The sequence below is a fragment of the Saimiri boliviensis genome, chromosome 1 (genome assembly GCF_048565385.1).
Source record: "Saimiri boliviensis isolate mSaiBol1 chromosome 1, mSaiBol1.pri, whole genome shotgun sequence".
Taxonomy (NCBI): Eukaryota; Metazoa; Chordata; class Mammalia; order Primates; family Cebidae; genus Saimiri; species Saimiri boliviensis.
This window is the reverse complement of record NC_133449.1, coordinates 83,527,459-83,539,727: the sequence shown is the minus strand read 5'-3', so window position 1 is coordinate 83,539,727 and position 12,269 is coordinate 83,527,459. Positions and strand designations below refer to the sequence as shown.

The 12,269-nt window shown below is 40.6% G+C and overlaps 1 long non-coding RNA gene across 1 annotated transcript in view; it reads right to left on the bottom strand.

Annotated features, from left to right (window-relative positions):
• Positions 1–12,269, bottom strand: part of LOC141584686 (uncharacterized) — a 67,898-nt gene that overhangs the window by 53,337 nt on the left and 2,292 nt on the right. The window lies entirely within an intron of this gene.

The window sequence follows — 12,269 nt, the reverse complement described above, 5'->3', positions numbered from 1 at the left end:
TTAACCATAGGCAAGGACAAAGGCTATGGGTATGTTAAAGGCTCTCTTCATTCAATTACATTTGAAAGTATCACTTTGAGATATTACAAAACAGATCATTTTCATGATAATCATGTTTTTCCAAACCATAATGTGCATTGCTTTTTAAGTGTAAGACTTAAATGTTAGCTGTCTTTAAGTAGCCCACAATTTGACTGGGACACAAGATAGTCACAAACACACATCTAGAATAAAATTCTAAGGTAATAAACAAATGATGCTATGGTACTATACTCTGTGTGGTGTAAATCCTAAAATTAAGGGTCGGTGTTGTGTGTTGCCTTGACATCTAGTGTAACTGGGAGGGCCTCAAATGGTTTTCTTGAAGTTCTCTTTCCTCCACCTCTGTTCCCATGAAAAAAGTTCCCTAGCCAGAAAACCCCCCCTGCTTATCACTAAATTCAGTTCCTTACCCACCTGCAAAATTATTCAAAGAAGCCAATCACATCCTTAGGCAGAAACTGGGGGTGATCCCATCATCTTGATACCACACAGCCTGCTTCCCACAGCCTCTGATTGCTCCTTCTGTTCTCAAGTGCAATCCCCATGAGGCCCTGTGTGACATAGTGTCCTCTTCCCCTTGTCTATCAATATGTGTGACTGATAAACTGCTGCCGGGCACATCTGCTTAGTGTCAGGTGTCATGAGTTTGTTCATTCTCCTAATGTTAGGGCAGGAATCTCTCCCTCATCAACAGGGTGACTAGGAGTATGGTATACCTCACAATACTATAAGAGGTATCGTTTTAGAAAAAGATCCTTGTAATGGCTGTCTAAAAAGGTTTTGAGAAAGAGGTTGGTCTGGGTGGAGATTAGTATTAGGATCTTACTTCTGGGATTCTCTGCTGAAGGAGCATATAGACAAGAAATGATGACACAACAGTCAGCAAACCACTGATTTACTAGCTAGCAAAAATCTATTGCAATAATAAAAACTTGAGTAGAAACTAGATTACCAAAACTGATTTAGGGTAGGAGGCCAAAGTGAACTCTCTTATTTCTTATGCTCTTTGCCTTGAAGTCTATACCCAATCTCCAAATCGTTGAGTAATTACAGATAACTGGTCCATCAGCTCCCCCAAGGTACAGGTAAGACAGAGAGAGTTGACCTGAGGAAGCCAGCTAAGACAGGCCTGCCTGCTTCATCCAATCCCTGGACACAGGAAGTGAGAAAGGGCAAAGTTGTGTACCATCCCTAAGCACTGACCTTTATTACCATGAAAGTGGTCCCAATCAAAATCTGCTTCTAACAATCTGATTAGCAAGTCCATTCTCCAGTGGAATGAAAGTGGGTGAAGAGAGGGATGCCAGAAATGAGGTGACAGTTTCCTTCTAATCCGTGAACGAAGACAAAAGTAAGTCCATTCCCCACAAATAGGATGAAATATGTTACAGAAAAGTTAATTAGGTCCACAGAGCAAAGCAGAAATGAGGATTGTTTGTAGAAAACCAGAGTACAGTTTAGAGAAAGGAATCCATATTGTGGAGGTATGAAACCAATGGGGCCAGGGTTAAGACATTTGTATTTTTTTGAGTGTATGAAGTCCAAAGCCAGAAAAGAGCTAAAAAGCCACCCAAGAAAAAACATAAAGTCTCATCAAAAAGGTGAAATCTTTTTTGCTTATCACCAAGGTCTCAGGATACTCTTGGTGAGTCCAGTCTCTTGCACTCACAACTTCCAGTGAACAATTCCGAAGCAGGGGGGTACCAGTGGGCTGGAGAGGAAGAGAGAGTCTGTATAAAACTTAATGAGGGCCGGGCGTGGTGGCTCAAGCCTGTAATCCCAGCACTTTGGGAGGCCGAGGCGGGTAGATCACAAGGTCAAGAGATTGAGACCATCCTGGTCAACATGGTGAAACCCCGTCTCTACTAAAAACACAAAAAATTAGCTGGGCATGGTGGCGCGTGCCTGTAATCCCAGCTACTCAGGAGGCTGAGGCAGGAGAATTGCCTGAACCCAGGGGGCGGAGGTTGCGGTGAGCCGAGATCGCGCCATTGAACTCCAGCCTGGGTAACAAGAGCGAAACTCCGTCTCACAAAAAACAACTTAATGAGGTCCTTTTTTCATTCATTCAGGAAATATCCACTGAGAATTCTCCAGGTACCAGGTACTATGTGTGGGACTAGGCACAACAGAGAGGAGTCAACAATCTCAACTTTTAAAACATTTACATTCTGATGAAAACGCTGATGGGTAACAAGTAAATAAGCACTTGCTATGTGCCAGGAAGTATACTATGGACCATCTTATTTTTGTCCTCATGGAAACTCTGTGAGGAAGGCAGGTCCCATAATTATCATTTTCTAGATAAGGAAATGTCAGAAAGATCAAACTTGCTCAAGGTCATGCGGCGAAGACGTGGCTCCAACTCCAGAGCCTAGCTTGTAACCGTTATGCTATAGTCCCTCAAATACTGAATGAAAAGCAAAGAGAATATTAAAAATAGGAAGTAAAATTCAGTTCTATCTATATTCAGTTAAGAAAAAAAGGCTGTAAGAATCTAAGTTTAAAAATGTTCATACAGAAGACAAAAATAAAAAGTTTAAAGAGTAGTAGCCATAAGAAGTAACATAAGCCTCACATTACTATATATGAATAGAAAGTGATAGAAGATAATAAGCTTGGAATATAACCCCATGAAATACACCCAAGATAAAATTAAATAACTTAAGTTTTTACTACTTCAGTAACTTCGAGCATTCATTAGGAAAATAACATATTTAGAATCATTATATTTTACACTAGAGAGGTTTTCTGCTCTCATCCAATTAATCAAACCATAATCAAGTTAAAGCAAAAGTCTAAAATTAGTTATTTGGCCCTGTCTTCTACACTATAGCGGCTCATATTTAGAGAGAGATACGAGTTTGGAATAGATGATCTCATGAACGGGCTCCTCAGCCTAATATTCTTTTAGAGATGAAATCTGATTTAAAACAAGGATTAATAGCAGGCTCAGCAAACAAACGGAACCTACAATATAAACAAAAGAGCAAAGGCAGGCAACAGTTCTGCAGGGGAGGCCGTTACCAAAGTGCATGCTGATGGAAACTATAGTTGACACACTGGAAATTGCCTCCTCCTGTGAAACTAATCCCAAGAGGGTGAGGTTAGGACACTTACGTAGCCAATTACTGGATTTCACAGTCATGATGTCTCCCACTTGTTAAGGAAGACAAAGTTCTTTCATATGTAACTACTCCTTCGAGCTCCCTATGTAGGTAGAGTAAACGGTAGCATCCCAGTGTACAGATAAAGACAGAGGCTCAGAGAGGTCAGACTTCCTGTCTCAGGGATGATAAACACAAAAGCCAGCCCCAAATCTGGATTTCCAACAGGGGAATCTCCTATCCTTGTTCACTGTGGTGCTTGCAAGGCTTAGATCTTAGGTAACAATGCCCTCTACCCCCACCCTGGGTTTCCCCGCATTCCCATAAGGTTGACTTCATGATGTACATGAAGCAAGGTCTGTGATGCTTTCCCTATCTGTTCTCTACAAGGCAGAAAACTGTAGAAACGCTGCATTTCTTTCTAACGCTTCTTTATTTCTCTTATAATACAGAAAACGTTTTCTAAGATTTCTCTTCCTGAATCTTACAACTCATTATTAAAGTCTTAGAGGTTGGCAGAGAAAGCAAGAAAACGGGATGCTCAAATCAGCTAAAGAGTTTGCTCCCAGGCTTGCAGTAAGAGGATAAAAAATATGGCTAAGTTTCCAACTCTTGAAAAGCTTATAAATGCCACAGTAATTAACTATAACTTAAACTACATAATGCCATTATAATTAAACAAGGGGGAAAGGATAGGTAAGAATAATAGTTTAAAAGAAATGACTTACTAAAGCTTTATTTGCCACACCGTTTTGAAAAGAACGACGTGTCTAGGAGACACTTGAGGTAAACTAAACTAATGCTCATTCATTGGTGTTGTACTTGTCTTTTTAAAAGTTATCATTGAAAAATAATTGTGCATATTCATGGGGTACATAGTGATGTCTCCATACATGTAATATATAGTTTGCACTTTTCTACTTAAAACCTCAACTGTGATTTCTTTTTAGGCATATTCTTTTAGGTCAAAACCCTCACTGTCCTTTAAACGGAATTTTATCTCCTAACTCTTTACTTTTTCTGCAGAAGGAAAGAATTTTTAAATTTATCATAATGTCTACCCATCCATATTGGCATCACTACCTTTGTTCGGTTCAGAGGCACAGTCTCAAAATTGTGTCTACATATAAAGTCATGAGTCAGAGTCATGGTGATTTGTGATCATGTGCTTATTCTTGGCTTGTTATTGTTTCTGTTTTACAAACCATGCAACCTAAGCTGCTGCATGTGTGTCAGAACCCATTGCGTATGACATTTTACAAGCAGATGGAGCACAATCACTCTTCCCAACAGCTCCATCACTGAATGACTATCATATTCTCCTCCCCTATTACAGCCTTCCTATCTCAAAGCCTTCCACCCAGCATCCACGGACTCCTATAATACAGGCTAAATTTACTTTTTCTAGTTATTTTTACTCAATTTCATTCCATAGAGTTCCTATCCTTTTCTAGTCTACCTTAGAAAGACTCTATTTAGAATTTTATGTTAAATTTTTGTCATGGTTTATAGCAAGAGGTAGAAAAACTAGATATGGAGGCAATGAAGTATAAATATAGAGAGAGACTGATCAAAAAACAAATCCTGGCTGTTTTGTTTTCTAGCTACCCTTAGACAAGGGGCAAGGGTAGGAGAAATAATAATTATTGAGTGCCTATTTTGCACCATGGGCCTTAAATACATATAATCCTACAAGATATACAAGATAACTTTTTTTTTTTTTTTTTTTTTTTTTTTTTTTTAGACAGTTTCTCTCTTGTTACCCAGGCTGGAGTGCAATGGCGCGATCTTGGTTCACTGCAACCTCCGCCTCCTGGGTTCAAGCAATTCTCCTGCCTCAGCCTCTCGAGTAGCTGGGACTACAGGCATGCGCCACCATGCCCAGCTAATTTTTGTATTTTTAGTAGAGACGGGGTTTCACCTTGTTGACCAGGATGGTCTCGATCAATTGACCTCATGATCCACCCGCCTCGGCCTCCCAAAGTGCTGGGATTACAGGCCTGAGCCACTGCGCCTGGCCAAGATAACTTTTTATATCCCTACTCCATTTGGGTTTCTTTTAATTTATTTTTAAAAGATTAACAAGAGAAATCCTGAATATCTAAAGCTCATATAATTTAGGTAACTTGTCTAGAGTCACAGAGCTAGAATTTAAACTCAGGTTTAACCCCAAAGTTCAATAAATGTTAGTTATCCTCCCCCAGGAAAAGGACAGAGAATGACAATGTGTATTATCAGGGATCAAAAATAGATTTTATGGGCAGAAGTTTAAGAACTTAAGTTTTCTGCCGGGCGCGGTGGCTCAAGCCTGTAATCCCAGCACTTTGGGAGGCTGAGGCGGGTGGATCACGAGGTCAAGAGATCGAGACCATCCTGGTCAACATGGTGAAACCCCATCTCTACTAAAGATACAAAAAAAAAAATTAGCTGGGCGTGGTGGTGCGTGCCTGTAATCCCAGCTACTCAGGAGGCTGAGGCAGGAGAATTGCCTGAACCCAGGAGGCGGAGGTTGCGGTGAGCCAAGATCGCGCCATTGCACTCCAGCCTGGGTAATAAGAGCGAAACTCCATTTCAAAAAAAAAAAAAAAAAGAACTTAAGTTTTCTTTTAGCTTAAAAGAAAGTTCCAACTGCCATTTTAAAATGAGATTCTCTAAGTATTTTGAACCATTATTATCTAGTTCCACAAAAAACACTTAAAAATTAAAAGTAGTACATATTTTGTAGGATATAAATAAGGATTTTCTGCATCTGTCTTATTCACAGGACCTATTATTTGTAAGATAATTTTTTTTGTTGTTTGAGACAGAATCTCACTCTGTCACCTGGGCTGGGGTGCAGTGGCACAATCTTGGCTCACTGAAACCTCCACCTCCTGGGTTCAAGCGATTCTCCTGCCTTAGCCTCCCAAGTAGTTGGGATATACAGGCATCCACCACTACATCCAGCTGAATTTTTAGTAGAGATGGAATTTCACCATGTTGGCCAGGCTGGTCTCAAACTCCTGACCTTATGACTTGCCCTCCTCAGCCTGGGATTACAGGTGTGAGCCACCGGGCCTGGCCCATTTGTAAGACAATTTTCTAGGTGCCAGGAATTTTAAAGAATACATGAAAATCTCATGTTCCAATGAGAATAGGCCAGACAGAAGGTACTCAATATATGCTGGCTTGGCTATATGTTAGATAATATGATATAGTGATGACCTACAAGGAAGATGATCACATCTCTGGACTTTTTCAAACAGAACAAGGGAAATCTCTTTTAAGAGAAGCTAGGAGACATAGAAAACCTTCAAAACTAAAGAGCTTAGACTAATAATATGGTTTGGCTCTGTGTCCCCACTAAAATCTCGTCTTGAATTGAAATTCCCATGTGTTGAGGGAGGACCTTCGTGGGAGGTGATTGGATTGGGGGGGGGGCAATTTCCCCAATGATATTCTCATGATACTGAGTGAATTCTCATTAGATCCAATGGTTTAAAGCTGTGGTACTTCCCCTCTACCTTCTCCTGATGCCATGTAAGATGTACCTTGCTTCCCCTTTGCCTTCCACCACGATTTTATTTTTTCTGAGGCCTCCCCGGCAATGCAGAACTGTGAGACAATTAAATCATTTTTCTTTGTGAATTACCCAGTCTCAGGTAGTTCTTTATAGCAGTGTGAAAACAAACTAATATAGAAAATTGATACCAAGAGAAGCGGGGCATTGTTAAAAAGACATGTGAAAATGTGGAAGTGACTTTGGAACTGGGTAAAGGGTGCAGATTGGAAGAGTTTGGAGGACTCCGAAGAACGCAGTAAAATGTGGGAGTTCGGAACTTCCTGAGACTTGTCGAATGGTTTTAATCAAAACGCTAATAGCAAAATGAACAATGATGTCCATGCTGAGGTGATCTCAGAGGGAGATGGGGGAAGAACTTGTTGGGAAGTGGAGAAAAGGTCACACTTCCTGTGTTTTAGCAAAGAGACTGACTGCATTTTGTCTCTGTCCTAGAGATCTGTGGAACTCTGAACTTCAGAGAAAATATTTATGATATGTGGAAAGAAATTTCTAAGTAGCAAAGCATTCAACACGTGACCTGGTGTTTTCCGAAGTGTACAGTCATATGACTTCACAAAGAGATGGTCTGAAATTGGAACTTATGTTTAAAATGTTTAAAAGGGAAGCAGGGTGTAAAAGTTTGGAAAATTTGCAGCCTGACCATGTGGTAGAAAACAAAATCCCGTTTTCTGAGGAGGAATTCAAGCCCAAGCCAGCTATAGAAATTTGCATAAATAATGAGGAGCCAAATGTTAAGACAATGGGGAAAATGTCTCGAGGACATTTCAGAGATCTTCAGGGCAGCTCCTCCCACAACAGGCCTAGAGGCCTAAAAGGGAAAAATGGTTTCATGGGCCAGGCCCAGGGCCCAGCTGCTCTGTGCAGTCTTGGGACATGGCACCCTGCATCCCAGCAGCTCCAGCTACAGCCGTGGCTAAAAGGAGCCAAAGTACAGCTCAGGTTACTGCTTTGGAGGGCACAAGCCCCAAGCCTTGGCACCTTCTATGTGGTGTCAGGCCTGTGGGTACACAGAAGACAAGAGTTGAGCTTTGAGAGAGCCTCTGCCTAGATTTCAGGGTATGTATGGAAATGCCTGAATGTCCAGGCAAAAGTCTGCTGGAGAGGAGGAAACCTCATGGAGAACCTCTCCTAGGGCAATGCAGAGGGGAAATGTGGGGTTGGAACTTCCACATAAAGTCTTCCACTGAGGCACTGCCTAGTAGAGCTCTGAGAAGAGGGCCACCATCCTCCAAAACCCAGAATGGTAGATCCACTGACAGCTTGCACTGTGCACTTGGAAAAGCCACAGGCACCTGGAAAAGCCAGCCCATAAAAGCAGCTGCAGGGGTTGGACCCTGCAGAGCCACAGGGGCAGAGCTGCCCAAGGCCTTGGGAGCCCAGCTATTACATCAGCTTGTCCTGGATGTGAGACATGGTCTCAAAGGAGATCATTTTGGACTTTTAAGATTTAATGAGTGCCCTGTTAGGCTTCAGACGTACATGGGGCCTGTAGCCCCTTTGTTCTGGCCAATTTCTCCCTTTTACAATGGGAACATTTACCCAGTGCCTGTGCTCCCAAAGAATCTAGGAAGTACTTAACTTGCTTTTGATTTTACACGCTCTTAGGCAGAAGGGCCTTGTCTCAGACGAGACTTTGGACTTGGATTTTTGAGTTAATGTTGGAATAAGTTAAGACTTTGAGAAACTGTTGAGAAGGCATGATTGGTTTTGAAATGTGAGAAGGACATGAGATTTGGGAGGGGCCGGGGTGGAATGATATGGTTTGGCTGTGTGTCTTCACCCAAACCTCATCTCAAATTGTAATCCTCATGTGTCAGGGAAGGGACGCGGTGGGAGATGATTGGATCACGGGGTGGTGTCCTTCATGATGTTCTCATGACAGTGAGTTCTCATAAGATCTGATGGTTTAAAAGTGTGGCACATCCCCCTTTGCTCTCTCTCTCTCACCACCACGTAAGATGTGCCTTGCTTCCCCTTCACATTCCACAATGATTGTAACTTTTTTGAGGCCTCTATAGCCATGTGGAACTGTGAGTCAATTAAATCACTTCTTTATAAATTATCCAGTCACAAGTAGTTCTTTATAGCACTGTGAAAATGGACTAACACAACCAGTGATTCCTAACCTTTTGAGAATATCACCCCAGTCATGTTTTATTTTGCAATGTTCCTTCTTCAAGAAGCTAAATATCCATAGCCATTCATTCAACCAATCTTCACCCCATGACCACTCTATTTAACATACCACTGCATTATGGAAATGGCCCTTCACTATTTTCTCCACCCAAGACAGGCTTTTTCATTCATCCTTTGATCATGCAACATCTATACAGGCAACTATATTTGGGATTATTTAAAAATGAACCTTAAATCATGAAATTATAGAGATGGCCAGATTAATTAAATATAAGCCCTTCAAATTTATAAAATACAAATTTCTTCATTCAATTAGGTAAATTTGCAAACTAGTGACTTCTGATAATTTTATAGTAACCCAGGCTGTTTTAATTCTTTCAAGACGTCTCATGAAGATTTTAATTTATAAATCTATATTAATGTAAACATACCCATGCATAAATCCAGGATCATTTATATCAAAAGTGTTCTACATGATTTCTACTAGAGATTTTTACTCTTTAAGAAATGTAACAATCTATACTTACTTGTTTAGTAATATGTCTCTCTTAAAAGCATGCTATAAATCAATTAGCTTTGAACCTAGACCAGAGGAAAACTCAGGATCCCTTTCATTTCTGTGATTTATTTGAATCTAACCATATTCAAAGATAGGCAAACCTAACGCTAACATTTTTCATTCCCATTACCTCAAATTCATGTCTATTCTGGTTTGATAAAATGTTTATAGTATAAGGTAATAAAACAAAGACAACATAATGTACTTAATGAATCTTCTACCCTACTAGGGTATAAAAATAGGAAGACTAACAGCTAACTCTTAATGAGCGCTATGTGCCAGGATAAGTTCTCTGGACATTTTTTCTCATTTAATCCTTACAACGCATGTATATGAAGCAAATAAATTATCTTTTAACAACAGAACTAGGACTAGCTTTTGTTTATGACATATTTTTGAAATCCTCACCTGTATCACACACACATCACTGCAAAAATGAGTGAGAGAAAGCTGGATCTCCCTGAGCTTCAGCTTTCCTATCAGGTTATACAACTGTACCATTCTTTATTTCTGGAAATTTCCTGTGGTTCCAAAAAATGTTATAGTTGTAGAAAATTTTCAGCATTTTGGATGTGCAATTTCCATCTTATTGTGTTCCCTCACATATGGTGTTCTTGCTCAAAGAGCATCAGTATTTTTAACTTGCACAATATTAGTAACTGCTTTGAATTATTCTTCATTGACAAGCATCCAAATATCTTTCACAAATTAGAAAATTACATGTATTATTTAGGCTAGTGTGTTCATTGATTTTTCAGACAAATTTGCCAGTAGAATCACTGTATTTTTCATTTGGAAGAGATCACAAAGACAACTTAATATGAAGTTATCTCTTTTTACAAGTGAAAATCTACAATGCAGAGAGGTTTAAGTGTCTCTCCTAGGTCAAATGTTTCGTTAGTAGTAAAAACCACTAATCGCAGCCCAGCTGTTTTCTGCATAAAAATGTTAATTATTCATATTTTTATACATCACTCTGCAGAAGATGCATCAGGAATAATTGGCACATTATAATACAATATTATCATCAGTATTACAATGTAATACTTGCATCTATCAATTATGTAATATTTTGTATATCATTGCTGTTTTGTTCACAGTTTTTGTTTTGTTTTTTGTTTTTTTTTACTGTATGTCTTATGTCCCTAACTAGAGTGGGACTTCCTTGTGGTAGGCACAATTTGTTTTTTAAATGTTTCCCATAGCTTTTGGTAAGTCTTAGACATATGCAAACTGCTTAACAGAGATTGACATAAACATAATTAAAACTAATACCATATTGCTCAAAATACAGGCAAATGACTAATTCTATGGAAGCAGGTGAATTTGTTGGTCTGAAAGGAAAAAGTTGAGAAATTGCCCTCATTTCTTATCAAGCCCTGAGATTGTTCTTGAGGGTAAGTGGTTTTAGGCCTTGAAGAGATTGGTGAAGGAAACAGAAATTAGAGGGAATGATGAGGGAGTTGACTAACCCTGAAGGACACAAGGCAGCATATGCAGATCAAATTGATCAATACAAACAATAATGACAAAGCACTAAGCATCCGGCACGGCTGTCAGTATTTTGCCTATATTAAATCAGCTACCCCTCACAACAACCCTAGGTATTTTTCCCATTTTGTGGATGAAAAAAAGTTGAGGCTCAGAGAGGTTAGGTCATTTGCCCAAGCGAACTGGCTAGTAAGTGGTAGAGCCAGGTTTCAAACACTGACTGCTCAGGGCCTACGCTCCTATTCACATGTGATGGTCAGGATAAGACCAGATAAGCAGATGGTGTGGTTAACACAATGCCTAACAAATGCCTGCTCCCATAGTGGAAGCTCAATTGATATTAGTTCCCCCTGCTTTCTGGTTTTCAACCCACTGGCCCCATATTTATTTACTCAGCCACTCCTTACTCACCAAACACACACACACACAATGACACATTCACACACACTCCAGTCTTTTTTTTTTTTTTTTTTTTCCCGAGACAGAGTCTCGCTCTTTCGCCCAGGCTAGAGTGCAGTGGCATGATTTCGGATCTCTGCAACTTCCGCCTTCCAGATTCAAGCGATTCTCCTGCCTCAGCTCCTCAGTAGGTGGGATTACAGGCACCTACCACGACATTCGGCTAATTTTTTGTCTTTTTTAGTAGAGACAGAGTTTCACGATGTTGGCCAAGCTGGTCTCAAACTGGCCTCGTGATCCACCCGCCTGGACCTCCCAAGTTGCTGGGTTTACAGGCATGAGCCACCGCGCCCAGCCACACTCCAATCTTTTAACAACAAAGTCCACACTCAGGTATCTAGGTCAGTAGGTGTCAAATCCATACATATATTCTTCTTCGTGATGGGATTTTAGATCACATACCTAAAATGAGTCCTAGGACCAACCTCCGCTCTTCCATCACTCTCCAAGGTGACTGTAAATACACACATGAACACTGACTCTGGATTCCAAACATATGCACATGCCTGATATAAGGCAGAAGTCAACTCTGGACTTTTCTTTTTCCATTATCCGGGGAAATGCATAAGTTACCATGACAGATGCCAAAGAGACCCTTGGCTCTGGTAGTGGAAATTGGGAGACAATGGTGAAATGAAGTAAGAAATTCCAGAGCCACAAGGTGCATGCAAGTCAGCAACGACTTTTCCCACGAGCTTGCTCTTTTGGCGTAAGTGCCACACGTAGGAGCCCCAACCCGCTGCCTAAGCCACCCTATTCTGAAACCCGCTCAGGCTGCAACAGATGCACACACCGCGGGGAGCCTCATCTGCAGGAGATGAGCGTTCCCTTGCTCTATTTTAATCCTGGCAGCCCAGCCGGGGAAGGTTTTGTCAGAAATGGTGGAAAACAGTGACCACATAGCTTTCTGGAG